This window comes from Scyliorhinus canicula, chromosome 8, assembly GCF_902713615.1.
Source record: "Scyliorhinus canicula chromosome 8, sScyCan1.1, whole genome shotgun sequence".
Classification (NCBI taxonomy): domain Eukaryota; kingdom Metazoa; phylum Chordata; class Chondrichthyes; order Carcharhiniformes; family Scyliorhinidae; genus Scyliorhinus; species Scyliorhinus canicula.
This window is the reverse complement of record NC_052153.1, coordinates 20,873,624-20,888,170: the sequence shown is the minus strand read 5'-3', so window position 1 is coordinate 20,888,170 and position 14,547 is coordinate 20,873,624. Positions and strand designations below refer to the sequence as shown.

At 42.2% G+C, this 14,547-nt stretch overlaps 1 long non-coding RNA gene across 1 annotated transcript; it reads right to left on the bottom strand.

The window, feature by feature from the left end:
* Positions 1–799: 799 nt before the first annotated feature.
* On the bottom strand, positions 800–13,897 carry LOC119970150. Its single transcript, XR_005461547.1, has 2 exons — positions 13,711–13,897; positions 800–1,107 (listed from the first exon to the last, which is right to left on the bottom strand). It is a non-coding gene; the product is annotated as an uncharacterized LOC119970150 (long non-coding RNA).
* Between the last annotated feature and the right edge of the window lie 650 nt (positions 13,898–14,547).

Here is a 14,547-nt window from a genome sequence, read left to right as displayed (position 1 = left end):
CTGCCACCCCCATGATCTCCCGCAATTTTATAAAGGACTAGGCGAGGCTAAGAAGAGATTGAGGCAGCTAGTCCTGCATTTAAAGCGGAAAAATTGTTGCCTGTGTCAGTCACTACATGAAACAAAGGCGGAAACCCTTGCTCAGATCGAAGAGACTGAGTTTGTGAGGATGTAAATGAGATTCGAAGATTCATTTAATTTGGCTAGAGGGAAGAATCTCCAATTTGTTTCTGACAGTGGAAGTCAGTTTGTGGATTAGAAGTTGGAAATGGATGCCATCAGAAGCTCAGAAATGCTTAAAGCTGCTTCCTGGAGAATGTGGCCCATTTAAGGGGTGGAGCAAAGTATAACCGTGGAAGGGAATTTTCTATAAATTAGATGGGGATCTTTTCTGTCATTTAGCCTATAAGTTTCCAATTGAATAGTGTGTCAAAATGTTGCTTTTAGTTAGAATATTACTGTAAAATACTTGTCATGTGATCCTTCCAGTCAGCCACTGGAAATTCAGATATCTTTCTATAGGTTATTGGTCTCCACAGGAATCGTAACATCAACTTATACCTATTAGTCTGCGGTCTATACCTTGCATACTCAGTAGCCTGTGCTTACCAGTATTCTATTAACCTTTACTAACCATTTCTGAATATTACGTTCCCTGCAAGGAAACTGTAAACCAAAATAACAAAATTTACTGATTGACTCCTAAATAACGACATTATCAACAAGATTCCACTTTTTGTAGCTTTTACCTTCACATGAATCAGAACCACGATAAATTAAACATAAATTATACTTCAAATGCAGCTGTAAATTTTTTACTTTCAATAGTCAATGTACAAAGATATCTCTTACGCAAACACAAACACCTGCATCACTCCCCCGAGACATGTAGCACTATATAGCGACATAGTTCCGCAATATGCTGTTCTGTATTCATTCATGGTAGGTCAGGAGTCCTATCTGATAATAGCTTTCATCTTTGAGTTTCAAGGGTGCAATTATCAGCAGCAAGGTACACTTGCATGAATAAAAGCAGATTACTGTGGATGTTGAAAATCTGATATAAAATTAGCCAATGAGAATAAACTTCAGCAGGTCTGGCAGCATCTGTGGAGAGAGAAACAGAGTTGACATTTCAAGTTCAATATGACTCCTCTTCAGTGTACTTCTACTGACCTTCTCTCCCTTGGATCAGAGTAGTCCCAGTCGTGTAGCTTCCCAGAATTCCTTTTCAACAAGCCAACTAATAACATCTCGGTTCAAGGTTTGGCCATTTCTGGGTAAACACCCAAATCATTAGCATCTCCAAGCTTTTCACACAGTTTCCCAGGTTTTATACCTTTTAAGACAGCTCACATATTCCCTCCAGGAGCCCATGTCTCCATTTCTGCCAAATGGAAAAAACTGACCTCTTCCTAAGAGCGATGTGCTTTTTCCCCTCACAAGAATTCCGGTGATTTCTCTTTCTGCTTCCCACTTGTAGCATAGGATGTAAATTCTTTAAATTCCTTTTCAAACATTATCAAAAACAATTACATTCCGCAGGCTTTCCTTACTGTATTGTCTCTGGGTCAAAGGTTGTCATGTGAAGTATTATATGTCATGATTTTTAAAAGGCTTTTCCTTAATTTCTTTGATATTTCCCATTTTAAAGTAGTACATGGAATATCGGTTTATTGTAGATTATGGTAAATCTAATTATGCTATGCCCAGTGTTGCTCAGGAATAGCAATACATCTGTACCAGACTTGACATAAACAGATTGTGATGCAAATGATCTCTTATGACATCTTTACAAAATTAGGTGAGAAAGCATTCATGTATTTTCTTTACTCGCGTAAGTTTTTAACTGGATATTCACAGTTTACATTGGGTTGGATTCGCCCAAATCTTCCTTTCTTCTTTTATGTGTTATAGAAGGCATTTGCAGTTATGATAGTCGTGGCACTACATATTTTCTGCCGAAGTACAACATCGGAAGGCTTATCTTAAACTTATAAATCGACAGCCACAGGAGAGGTGGCAGAAGATTGGAGGGTAGCAAATGTTGTTCCCTTGTGTAAGAAAGACTGTAGGAATAATCCTGGGAACTGCAGATGGGTGAGCCTTACTTCGGTAGTGGGTAAGTTGTCAGAAGGTATTCTGAGGGACAGGATCTACAGGCATTTAGACAGGCAAGGACGGATCATGGACAGTCAGCATGGCTTTGTGACTGGAAAATCATGTCCCACAAATTTGATTGAGTTTTTTGAAGGGGTAACCAAGAAGGTGGATGAGGGCAGTGCAGTTGACATGGACTTTAGCAAGGCCTTTGACAAGGTCCCGCATGGTAGGTTTTTGCAAAAGGTTAAATCTTACGTAATCCAGGGTGAGATAGCCAATTGGATACAAAATTGGCGTGGCGATCAAAGCCAAAGGGTGGTTGTGAAGGGTTGTTTTTGAAACTGGAGGCCTGTGACCAGCGTTGTGCCTCAGGGATCAGTGCTGGGTGCACTTATTTGTTATATATAAATGATTTGGATGAGAATGTAGGAGGCATGGTTAGTAAGTTTGCAGATGACACCAAGATTGGTGGCATAGTGGATAGTGAAGAAAATTATATAAGATTGCAACAGGATCTTGACCAATTGGGCCAGTGGACCGATGAATGGCAATTGGAGTTTAATTTGGATAAATGTGAGGTGATACATATTGGTAGATCAAATCAAGGCAGGACCTACTCAGTTAATGGTACGGAGCTGGGGAGAGTTACAGAACAAAAAGATCTCTGAGTACATGTTCATAGATCCTTGAAGGTGGAGTTGCAGGTGGACAGGGTGGTGAAGAAGGCATTCAGCATGCTAGGTTTTATTGATCACAATATTGAATACAGGAGTTGCGCTACCTTGTTGAAGTTGTACAAGACATTGGTAAGACCATACATGGAATACTGTGTTCAGTTCTGACCATCCTGTTATAGGAAGGATGTTGTTAAACTAGAAAGAGTGCAGAAGAGATTTACAAGGATGCTACCAGGGCTTGATGGTCTGAGTTATAAGGAGAGGCTGTGCAGGCTGGGACTATTTTCCCTGGAGAGTAGGAGGCTTAGGGGTAATCTTATAGTAGTCTATCAAATAATGAGGAGCATAGATAAGGTAGATAGTCAATATATTTTTTCAAAGGGAGAGAAGTCTAGAACTAGAGGACATAGGTTTAAGATGAGAAGACAGAGATACAAAAGAGACCAGAGGAGAACTTTCTTCACACAGAGGGTGGTGAGCACCTGGAACGGCCTGCCGGAGGCAATGGTAGAGGTGGGTACAATTTTGTCCTTTAAGAAGCAGTTAGGGTTACATTGCAGGGTGGGTACAGAGTGATATGGGCAAAAAACGGGAAACTGCGACTAGCTTAGTGATGTAAACTGGGCGGCATGGACCAACTGGGCCGAAGGGCCTGTTTCCATGCTGCAAACATCCATGACTCTATGAGTCTTTACTTCCCGGATGTTTCTGGTTCCAATGGAAATTTCCTGTGAGTTGGTACTACTCTATCACCAGAAGTGCAAAGGAAACCCCATAACAACCCCGGAGCAGGAGAGGTCCAAAGAAATTCCAGCTACGGTCCTGCACCACAGTCTCTCCGGAACATTCAAAACCCTTATGAAATGAAAATCGCTTATCGTCACAAGTAGGCTTCAAATGAAGTTACTGTGAAAAGCCCCTAGTTGCCACATTCTGGCGCCTGTTCGGGGAGGCTGGTACGGGATTTCCACCAATGGAATGTACTGTGCTTCTGACACCTTATTGCATCAGAGTTCCCAAGTGTCACAGCAGTTTATGGTATTCTGACAGTCTTCAGTTACTGTTGGAATAAAAGGAATCATATGCGGTCTCTCGTGTTCAGAAAGAGGTATAGCATGGAGGCAAGAACAGAGTCACATTTGGTCTCTTATACAGAAACAGGATATATCATAGGGGCAAATGTTTTTAATTTTATTTCTTCTTAGGATTGAGCTATGCTGTCAAGGTTACATGTATTTCCCATCACTTTATTCTTGACAATTGGATGGCTTACTGGGCCATTTGTTATGGATCCTGCTCTGCCCAATACCACATGAAACTACAAAAGGTCGTGAATGTAGCCCAATCCATCACGCAAACCAGCCTCCCATTAAGTGACTCTACAATTCCCTCTTCCTCGGAAAGGCAGCCAGCACAATTAAGGACCCCACGCACCCCGGACATACTCTCTTCCACCTTCTTCCGTCAGGAAAAAGATACAAAAGTTTGAGGTCACGTACCAGCCGACTCAAGAACAGCTTCTTCCCTGCTGCCATCAGACGTTTGAATGGACCTACCTCGTATTAAGTTGATCTTTTCTCTGCACTCTAGCTATGACTGTAACGTTATATTCTGCAGTCTCTCCTTCCTTCCCTATGTATGGTATGCATTCTCTGTATAGCATGCAAGAAACAATACTTTTCACTGTAATAATAATAATAATAATCACTTATTGTCACAAGTAGGCTTCAATGAAGTTACTGTGAAAAGCCCCTAGTCGCCACATTCCAGCGCCTGTTCGGGGAGGCTGAAACGGGAATATACTGATACATGTGACAATAATAAATCAAACCAAATCAAATTCAGAGGATATTTAAGCATCAAGCATAAATTTCCAGATTGGAATCACGTTAAAGGCTGATTTGGTAGGGCTGAACATTTTGTTGAATTTAATTTAATGATTCTGTATGGTTAAATTAAAACTTGGTCACCATGTTTCTAGGGTACTACTTTTACCCTAACACAGTTCCATCTCACATAACGTCAACAAAAGAAATCTATTGAAGCAGCATTCCTGTGGTTTTGTTCCTGTCAGTACTGGCAAAAGCATACGCACCCATTGTGGTAGATATTCGGGACAGCAATCTCACATGTGGTAATCCTTCTGAATACAAGAAACTTGGCAGAACTTACAGTGATGTTTTCTATTCTGTTATGTTACTCAATAGGAAATACCACAAATCTATTCCCAATGCACAGTTACAGTAACTCATGATGTACGCTTGCAATCAAATGCAATCCAAACACTTCCAGTTGATATCTGTTGCATTTTTTGAGGCCACATGTCCGAGAGAGAGGGAAAAACCAGTTGGATTAGCAATTTTTTTTAACAAAGTAAGTAAATCTCAATTGGGGTAGATTTTTGTGTTCATCGTTTGAGTGAATTACCTGACCTTAATAGAATCTGCACTAGTTTTATTTCTGTCAGTTTAATAATAATCTGTTTATTTGTCACAAGTAGGTTTACAATAACACCGCAATGAAGTTACTGTGAAAATCCCCTAGGCGCCACACTCCGGCGCCTGTTCGGGTACACAGAGGGAGAATTCAGAATGTCCAATTCACCTAACAAGCACGTCTTTCAGGACTTGTGGGAGGAAACTGGAGCACCTGGAGGAAACACACGCAGACACGGGGAGAACGTGCAGGCTCCACACTGTAGCCACCGAAGCTGGCCACTTCCCGACATAAAATGGAACATTGAGTTGCATGCAGGGAAAATTGGACAATGTCAGAAAGGCAAGCAGGTTGCAGAACCTCTCTGTGGATTCTGTCTGTGAAGAAACCAGACAGCATAGAAACTGACAAGCTGCGCATATTAATTGAGCGATTCCCGGTGATTCCCAGGCACAATGGACACAACAATTAGAAGAGATTGAAACAAGGGCAGCACGGTGGCCTAGTGGTTAGCACAACCGCCTCACGGCGCTGAGGTCCCAGGTTCGATCCCGGCTCTGGGTCACTGTCTGTGTGGAGATTGGACATTCTCCCTGTGTCTGCGTGGGTTTCGCCCCCACAACCCAAAAATGTGCAGAGTAGGTGGATTGGCCACGCTAAATTGCCCCTTAATTGTAAAAAATAATTGGGTTATCTAAAATTAAAAAAAAAAACAAAACAGAAGAGATTGAAACATTCTATAGAAGGTCAGACATCCCGGCGCCAATGGAGTCTGAGACAAAGGCACAAATAAGGTGGAAAGAACCGCCCAGTGATCGAGGAACAGCCCCGTTATTGGGGAAATTCAAATCAATCGATTGGGAAGAGACCCAATCGATTGCAAGTTTATAGAGGGTCCGCCCAGATGGGCGCGAAACCCAAAACAGTATAAGACAGAGACCCCAACCCCAGCTCTCTCTCTTAGCCAGGCTCTCTTAGCCAGCCCTCCTCTCTCTTAACCGGCCCTCCCAGCAGAACACCTTTGCAGCAGCTCTCCAGGAACTTGGTCGTGAGAAGGAGAGGCCTGGCCAATTGCTATACCGACAAGTAAGTGTCATACAATGCACGCTACGAGAGTAGACACTCCTGACCCCTTTAGTCCACACCAACTGGAAGCCTGCGGATCCAGGACAAAGCAAGAGGCAATTGTTCCCTGATCCGGCAGTTCCCTTATTTCAGATAAGTATTGGCCTAGTAGTGGTAGGAACAGTTTAGTCTTAGTATTATGTGCATGAGTAGTAAATAACTGTGTAATAATAAACGTGTCTTGTATGAACTTACTAACTGGTGTATTGAGACATTGATCTGAACTTGAACCTGAATCTTGTGGCGGTGTCATAAGGATACCTGGCGACTCTAGAGCTAAGGAATAAAACCGAGTCAATTGAGTGTTAAGCACACTCACCCAGAATGAGCAACAACACAGCAAGTGACCCAAGCCGGGAATTGAACCCGGGTTCCTGGCACTGTGAAGCAACAGTGCGAACCACTGAGCTACCGTGCCACCCTTACTGTCAGGCAGTGAAGGCAAAACCGTTCCCAAATTACTTGGTTAGGATACAGACCTGAAGGCTTCCTGTTGAATTAGTTGATAGCAACCAGGGCTGTGGAACTCCAACTAATGGACACAGGCACTGAAGGAAACAGGCAGACTGCCTCCTACTTATTACTATGCAGTGAATGCCTGCTGATGTCAGCTGAGGACAGTTTTTTCTCTATAATAAACACTGAATAACGTATCAACATAAAATCATAGAATTTACAGTGCAGAAGGAGGCTATTCATCCCATCGAGTCTGCACCGGCCCTTGGAAAGAGCACCCTGCATAAGCCCACACATCCACCTTATCCCCGCAACCCAGTAACCTCGCCGAACATGGACATTAAGGGACAATTTAGAATGGTCAATCCACCTAACCTGCACAGCTTTGGAATGTGGGAAGAAACCGGAGCACCCGGAGGAAACTCATGCAGACACGGGGAGAAAGTGCAAACTCCACACAACCAGCCGCCCGAGGCCAGAATTGAACCCGGGACCCTGGAGCTGTGAGGCAGCAGTGCTAACCACTGTGTCAACATGCCGCCCTATAAACTATGATGATTGAGAAATGAAAAAGCACCATTTAGAACAGGTCACTAGCATACACCCAGATTCTTTGGGAATGTAGTGAGTTTGAGTCACAGTTATTAGGATAGAACGAAAGGGGAAAGAAAAAGCTAAAACACATCGGCCATCATTCTTATCATTGACTAAATTAGATGAAAGTGATTTAAATGAAATGGAGCCACTGCTATGTGGTGGCATATAATGCACACTCATGTCACCTTCAGGTGCCGGATTGATCTTCTGACTCTCTAACACACTCACTCTGGTTTACACTTGTTGCTAAATAGTTCAGTGCGGAAGCAGGATAAAACCCTGCAGATGTCTTGGGAGAATACCTGATGTTAGGAAAGAATTATGTTCCTGCTAGCTGACTCCAAGCATGAGCTGGAAGCAATGAAGCCAGGAGTGTAACTCAGCTCTGTTGCAACTCCTTGAACTCTACAGGTACTGCTGTATCTACTGTAATCAGAATGTATCAGTAGAGTAGAGTAGGAGGGAAAAAATGGCGGGTAGTACAGGTGGGAGAGGAGCGGGCTTGTGCAGTATGTTACGATTGAAGTATTGAAAGTACATGGATGTTTGCACATTTTTGCCTTTTTTGCTTTCTTTCTGTTGATGTCTGTAACTGTTTACAAAGCCAAAAACTACCTCAATAAAATTGCTTATTAAAAAAAAAGAATGTATCATTGCTGCTGCCCCATCATCATGACCAAGCCTCCTTTCCCTTGCTCAGGACTAGAAAGTGAACCCTACTAGATCCATCTGATCTGTCTGCATTAAGAAAAACTCCATCCCAGTTGTTATCGGAAGGTCATAAAACCATTTTAGGATTCAAATTTTATTGCTGAAAGCATGTAAAACCTAGTTTCTGATAAGAAGGGAGATGAACCATGTTGAGAGAATTTTAGGCCAATCAGTGTAATGTCAATGTCAGGAAAACTAAGGGAATTCCTATATAAGGAGAGAATAGAGACAACAGCTCAAAACTAAACATATGAAAAATGAATAATCAGTATGGATTTCAAAATGGAAAGATTTCCTTGACTGACTTCACTGACTTATTGGAAGAGGTAACAGAGAGAGGAACAGACGTAGTGCAGTCAATGTAAATTATCGAGTATTTCAAAAGGTTTCTGTAAAGGTGCCATGTAACAGACAAATGAATACATTTCAACACAAGAGTCAGGGCACAGAGAGTCGAAAGGATAGCTAGTTGACTGCACAGCAGAAAGGCAGAGAGCACTGATTAAAGAGTAACTATATTGAGTTGCAAACAACAGCGATAAAGAATGGCAGAAATGGTGATCCACGATGTTCAGTGCTGGAACCACTGCTGCTTTGTTTGGTGGGGTGCGGTAGTCAACACTAAGGAGGACAGCAAGAAATGACAATAAGACATCAAGAAACGGGCATAATTAACTGGGAAGTGAATTTCAATAGAGATCAATATGAGGTCATTCATTTTGGGAAGAGAAACAGGGAGGTTGCATATTACATGGAAAATAACAGTCTAAATGGAGGATCAAAGGGACTGAGAATACAAAAGTTCACTAAAAATAATGACACAGGTTAATAAAAAAAATAGAAACCAAGCATAATAACGTTTATTTCTAGAGGGGTGGAATGAAAAGTAGAGAAATTATTGTTGCTTCTCTTCCCGCACCTAGGGAAACGAAGGGGACTTTCAAGTTTTTCCAGGAACAGGTTGCTAGTGGCATATAACGTGTGGAGCGCCACTCCACATCAAGCAAGGCTGTTCCTCCTGCTCTTACCAACTGCCATTGGCATGTGCTGGAAGGATTTTGGAGGTTGATGTTCTACCTGTTTGCCGTGCTATGAACTCACCTTCCTGAGCCATCAAGTCCTCGTATGGGATTCGCCCCCACAGCTTCTTGTGCACATGACCTCCCGACTGATGTATTGATGTAAATATGTATTGATTCTTGATTCGATCACATTTGGAATACCTCACACAATTTGCTTCACTGCACCAGTCAATTGATATAACTGCTGTACTGAAAGATTTGCAAGGCTTCTATCAGAAGTGTAAGGTTGTACCTAACAGCGTGAGTGTGTCCACCTCTTGAAAAAAAAATTGAAAGGTGATCTGACAGAGATCTTTAAAATCCCTGACATGTTTTTGATAGAGTGGATGAAATAACTAATTACTCTAAATATGGGATAGTAGGAAATAAAATAGGGAATTCAGAAAAAAACTTCTTTATTCAGAGAGCGGTGAGAATGTGGAACTTTTTACACAGGAAATATTTGAAGAAAAGAGTACAAATGTATTTAAAGGGAAGTGAGATATACATATGTAGGAGAAGAGGAATTGAGGATTATGCTGATCGAGTTAATTGAGGAAGAATGTGAGAAAGTTCAAGTGAAGCATTTATCTGACATGGACTGATTGACCTGAATGACCCTTCTCTCTGTTAACTATTTGATATAATCCTATGGCGGCACGGTGGGACAATGGTTAGCACTGCTGCTTCATAGCGCTGAGGACCCCGGTTGGATCCCGGCCCTGGGTCACTATCCTTGTGGAGTTTGCGCATTCTCCCTGTGTCTGTATGGGTCTCACTCCCGTTACCCAAAGATGTGCAGCGGAGGTGAATTGGCCGTGCTAAATTGCTGCTTAATTGGGAAAAAAAAGAATTGGATACTTTAAATTGATTTTAAAAAGCTATTCGATATAATCCTATCGAATATACTTCTTTTTCTAGCTTGCAAGGAGGGAGATTCCTACGAATGTGTGATTATCAAAATGTTTTGCCGGTAGTGATTTATGGAAACCTGATTATTTAATACTGCTGGGATATGATTTAATAAAACAGATTTCCCTGCGAAAACTCTCTGGTCACGTGAGCATTTGATCATTATACTTCTCAGTTTCTGTGCAACAGCGTAGAATGCCTGCTGATCATTAGGAATTACTTTGGCCAGGTAGCCAGCAGGAATTTCAGCTCTAATTGCTTATAATCACAATAGGTAGAAATATTAGAAAAGTTTTATGTTCTTTTACTTGCAGTTTTAGCCAACTCAAAACCAATCTCAACATAACAGAAAGGTAACGGAAGGAAGGTCCATTTTTGGAGAACCCAATTTACATTAAAGGAAATTGAATCATCTGAAATGAAACTTAACTTTTGTTTGATTTATTTTCTTTATGCCAGTGATTTGGACTTGAGACAAGGGAGGTTGGCATGTGGAATTAAATATTTTACCACTTTCCGATGTCAAACACTCGCAGAATACATATACCAAGGTTGCCCTTATTATGTTCCAACAGTACGTGCGTCAATCTCAAACCCAGAAGGATATTCCCATTGTATCAGTGGAGGTAAAATAAAAATTGTATTCATTGTAGCTTTCTCCCCATGGGGTCTTTTCTTTTTTACTCTTACATGTAGCCAAGCCCATTATTTTCATAGATAGAATTTACAGTGCAGAAGGAGGCCATTCGGCCCATCGAGTCTGCACCGGCTCTTGGAAAGAGCACCCTACCCAAGGTCAACACCTCCACTCTATCCCCATAACCCAGTAACCCCACCCAACACTAAGGGCAATTTTGGACACTAAGGGCAATTTATCACGGCCAATCCACCTAACCTGCACATCTTTGGACTGTGGGAGGAAACCGGAGCACCCGGAGGAAACCCACGCACACACGGGGAGGATGTGCAGACTCCGCACAGACAGTGACCCAAGCCGGAATCGAACCTGGGACCCTGGAGCTGTGAAGCAATTGTGCTATCCACAATGCTACCGTGCTGCCCTAAACATTATTTTGAAGGATAATAAATTAGAATTTACCCCAGTTGGATTTGCTGGGTGCATTGGTTTCTTATACTATTATTATTACATCTGTGGAAACCAAAACTAGCAGTGTTACAGTGTATTTTCATTGTTGGCTCAGGTGTAATACAAGGTGATAATAATACCAATTAAGATTCGCAAGAATACCAAATCTCAAATTTTGACATTGTTGTGAATTTGTCCTGATGAGTGTAAGATGAAAAGCTTCGGCAGCATATCTCTTTTATCAGCAACCCTCAAGTTCTGTACTACCAAATGACTATTTTTTTATTCTCTTCATCCTGTCTATAATTCAGGGGAGAGGATTGAAATCAATTCCAATTGAATGTGAAGAAAGATGCAGCGCAGAATCATAGAATTTACAGTGCAGAAGGAGGCCATTCAGCCAATCGAATCTGCACTGGCCCTTGGAAAGAGCACTCCACCCAAGCCCACATCTCCACCCTATCCCCGTAAACCAACCTAACATTTTGGACACTAAGGGAAATTTAGCATGGCCAATCCACCTAACCTGCATATCTTTGGACTGTGGGAGGAAACCAAAGCAACTGGAGGAAACTCAGGCAGACACAGGGAGAATGTGCAGATTCTGCACAGACAGTGACCCAAGCCGGAATTGAACCTGGGACCTTGGAGCTGTGAAGCAACTGTGCTAACCACTGTGCTACCATGCCACCCGAGTTTGAGGAGATTTCCTCTCAAGCTGGAAGAATATGTGAGATCTATTTAATACTGTTAAGATCAGTGCTAATGGGAACAGGGTAGGAATACAGGAAAATTGTGGACAACATTAGTCTGTCCTAATTCTTATACCAAAGAGGTAATCCTCAGCAGTATTGATCATCTATTTATATGCAGCCTAATTTTACCTGCCATTGAATTCAATGGAAAACAATATTGAGTTTACATAATGGGTGAGGTTTGGTTAAAATTGTCTCCATTGGTCTGTGTAATGAAGCAAGAGAAAGAGCCAGGTTTGTGTTTCTGTAAAATGAGCCTCATTCCAAAAAAACCCTCTTCGTTTTAAATTATTTCTTTAGTGATGAAATGACAGTATATCTTGTCCTGAACCTTTTATGAAAACCTCTCATCTCTCTGAGGCAACACTTATGGGTCGTTCAGGATTCAGTTTTTAGTGTGTCATTGTCATTTAGACACACTAGCAATTTGTCTGTAACTGCACATTTAATGGAGCAACAAACTGCATGATTGTCACAAGGAAGAAATATTGGCGACGTCACTGAAAGAAGTTTACTATTTAATGAATCAAGATGCTTTTTTATGGGTGGTTGGTTAGCTCAGTTGGCTGGATTGCTGGTTTGTGACGCAGAGTGACGTCAGCAGCGTGGATTCACTTCCCATGCCGGCTGAAGTTACAATAAAGGCCTCGACCTTGTCCCTCGCCTGAAGTGAGATGACCCTCAGGTTTGATCACCACCATTGTAGAGGTGCTGTGAGACAGCAGTGCTAACCACTGTGCTGCCTAGTGGTTAAGATGATAAAGGGATTTGGTGTGGCGCAGGGGTTAGCACTGCTGCCTCACGGCGCCAAGAACGCAGGTTCGGTCCTGAGTCACTGTCACATGTGGAGTTTGTATATTCTCCCTGTGACTGTGTGGGTCTCACCCCCACAGCCCAAAGATGTGACGGTTAGGTAGATTGGCTATGCTAAATTGTCCCTTAATTGGAAAAAGATAATTGGGTACTCTGAATTTATAAACAAAGGGGTTTGGTGGGATGGACAAAGAGAAAAACTTTGGTGGAAGAGTGCAGGTCATTAACCGGACCATTCAAGATACAGTTCTTCACAGAGGGGGCGGAGGAAACCTGGAATTGTCCCAGAAAAATAAAGCTGTCCAGTCTAGAAAATATCAAAACTGAGACTGAGAGATTTTAGTTCGATAAGTGTACTCAGGGCTGTGAAGTCAATGGTAAAGATGATGAAGGTGCAGGCTTGCCATGATTTAATTCAACATCTCGAGGGGCCGAATGGCTCACTGATACTCCTCTGCTCCTCCATCCTGACATATCCAAAAATTTATGTCGGCACAAATAGTGAACGTTTTAGAAACCTGCCACTGTGTACCTCCATTTGTAATGAAATGAAAAATGAAAATCGCTTATTGTCACAAGTAGGCTTCAATTAAATTACTGTGAAAAACCCCGAATGAAAACATTCCGGCGCCTGTCCGGGGAGGCTGGTACGGGAATCGAACCGTGCTGCTGGCCTGCTTTAAAAGCCAGTGATTTAGACCAGTGAGCTAAACCAGCCCCCAAATGTTTCAGTGAAAGCAAACAGATAATAACTGATACCTCAAGGATGAGCCGCTTGAGGGTGTGTTGGGTGCGGGTGGTGAGGATGAGAATGGGAAAGCCAGACCTGTTGCCATCATCGTAAATTATAAGTTCCGTCCGTGATGTCAGCAGCTATTTTCAACAGTGCAGAACTAGACCACTTCCCTCACGTGGAATCCCAGGGCGCAGAAACTGCAAATGACTGTGCACTCAATGGTAATTTCTCGGGAGCTTACCTTCTCGAGAGGAGTTTCCACTGCTGTCACCTGAAATTCAATGGAACAGTCCAGGTTGCTTTGTCAGGTGGATATATTGCAACTTGCCTCAGGGTAAATATTTACAGTCTTGGTCATGGGACTGTGGAGGAGGCGTTCAGACAGCGCCCATAAGGGAGGATGCACAAAGATAAACCAGACAGCTGCAGGTTGCTCTGGGCTGCGGGAAGGAAGCAAAGCGGGGGAAAGACAAATCTTGTTTGTTTCCGAATAATTGCAACATGAGAAAACAGAGCTTTCGAGCAGCTGTCTGGGGTATTTGCATATGTAGCAAATCTTAAGGAAACAATACAGCTCCAGCAAAGGGTGCTGAACCAAATGAAAATCGCCACTTTATAATGGGAATAGTAAGTTAGATGTTTTGGTGAAAGATGACAAAAATAGTTGAAATTGAAATTGAAAATTGCTTATTGTCACGAGTAGCCTTCAATGAAGTTACTGTGAAAAGCCCCTAGTCGCCACATTCCGGCACCTGCCCGGGGAGGCTAGTACGGGAATTGAACCGTGCTGCTGGCCTGCTTTAAAAGCCAGTGATTTAGCTGAGTGAGCTAAACCAGCCCCTCTAATGCATTTGAAAATTGGTAGGAAAATAATATTACAAGTATAGTGTAGAGATTAGAATTGCAATTGGGTAGAGGGTATTAATTGGCGACACTTGTTTGCATTGAGGTTGGAACTAATTGAAAGTTTGCTGTTGTTATTGACCTCGGAGGTACGTGTCATTTTACATGTATCTGCAAATAAAAACTAATAAGTGAATAAAGACTTCTATGTTCAGTCCTTCACCACCTGGCTATT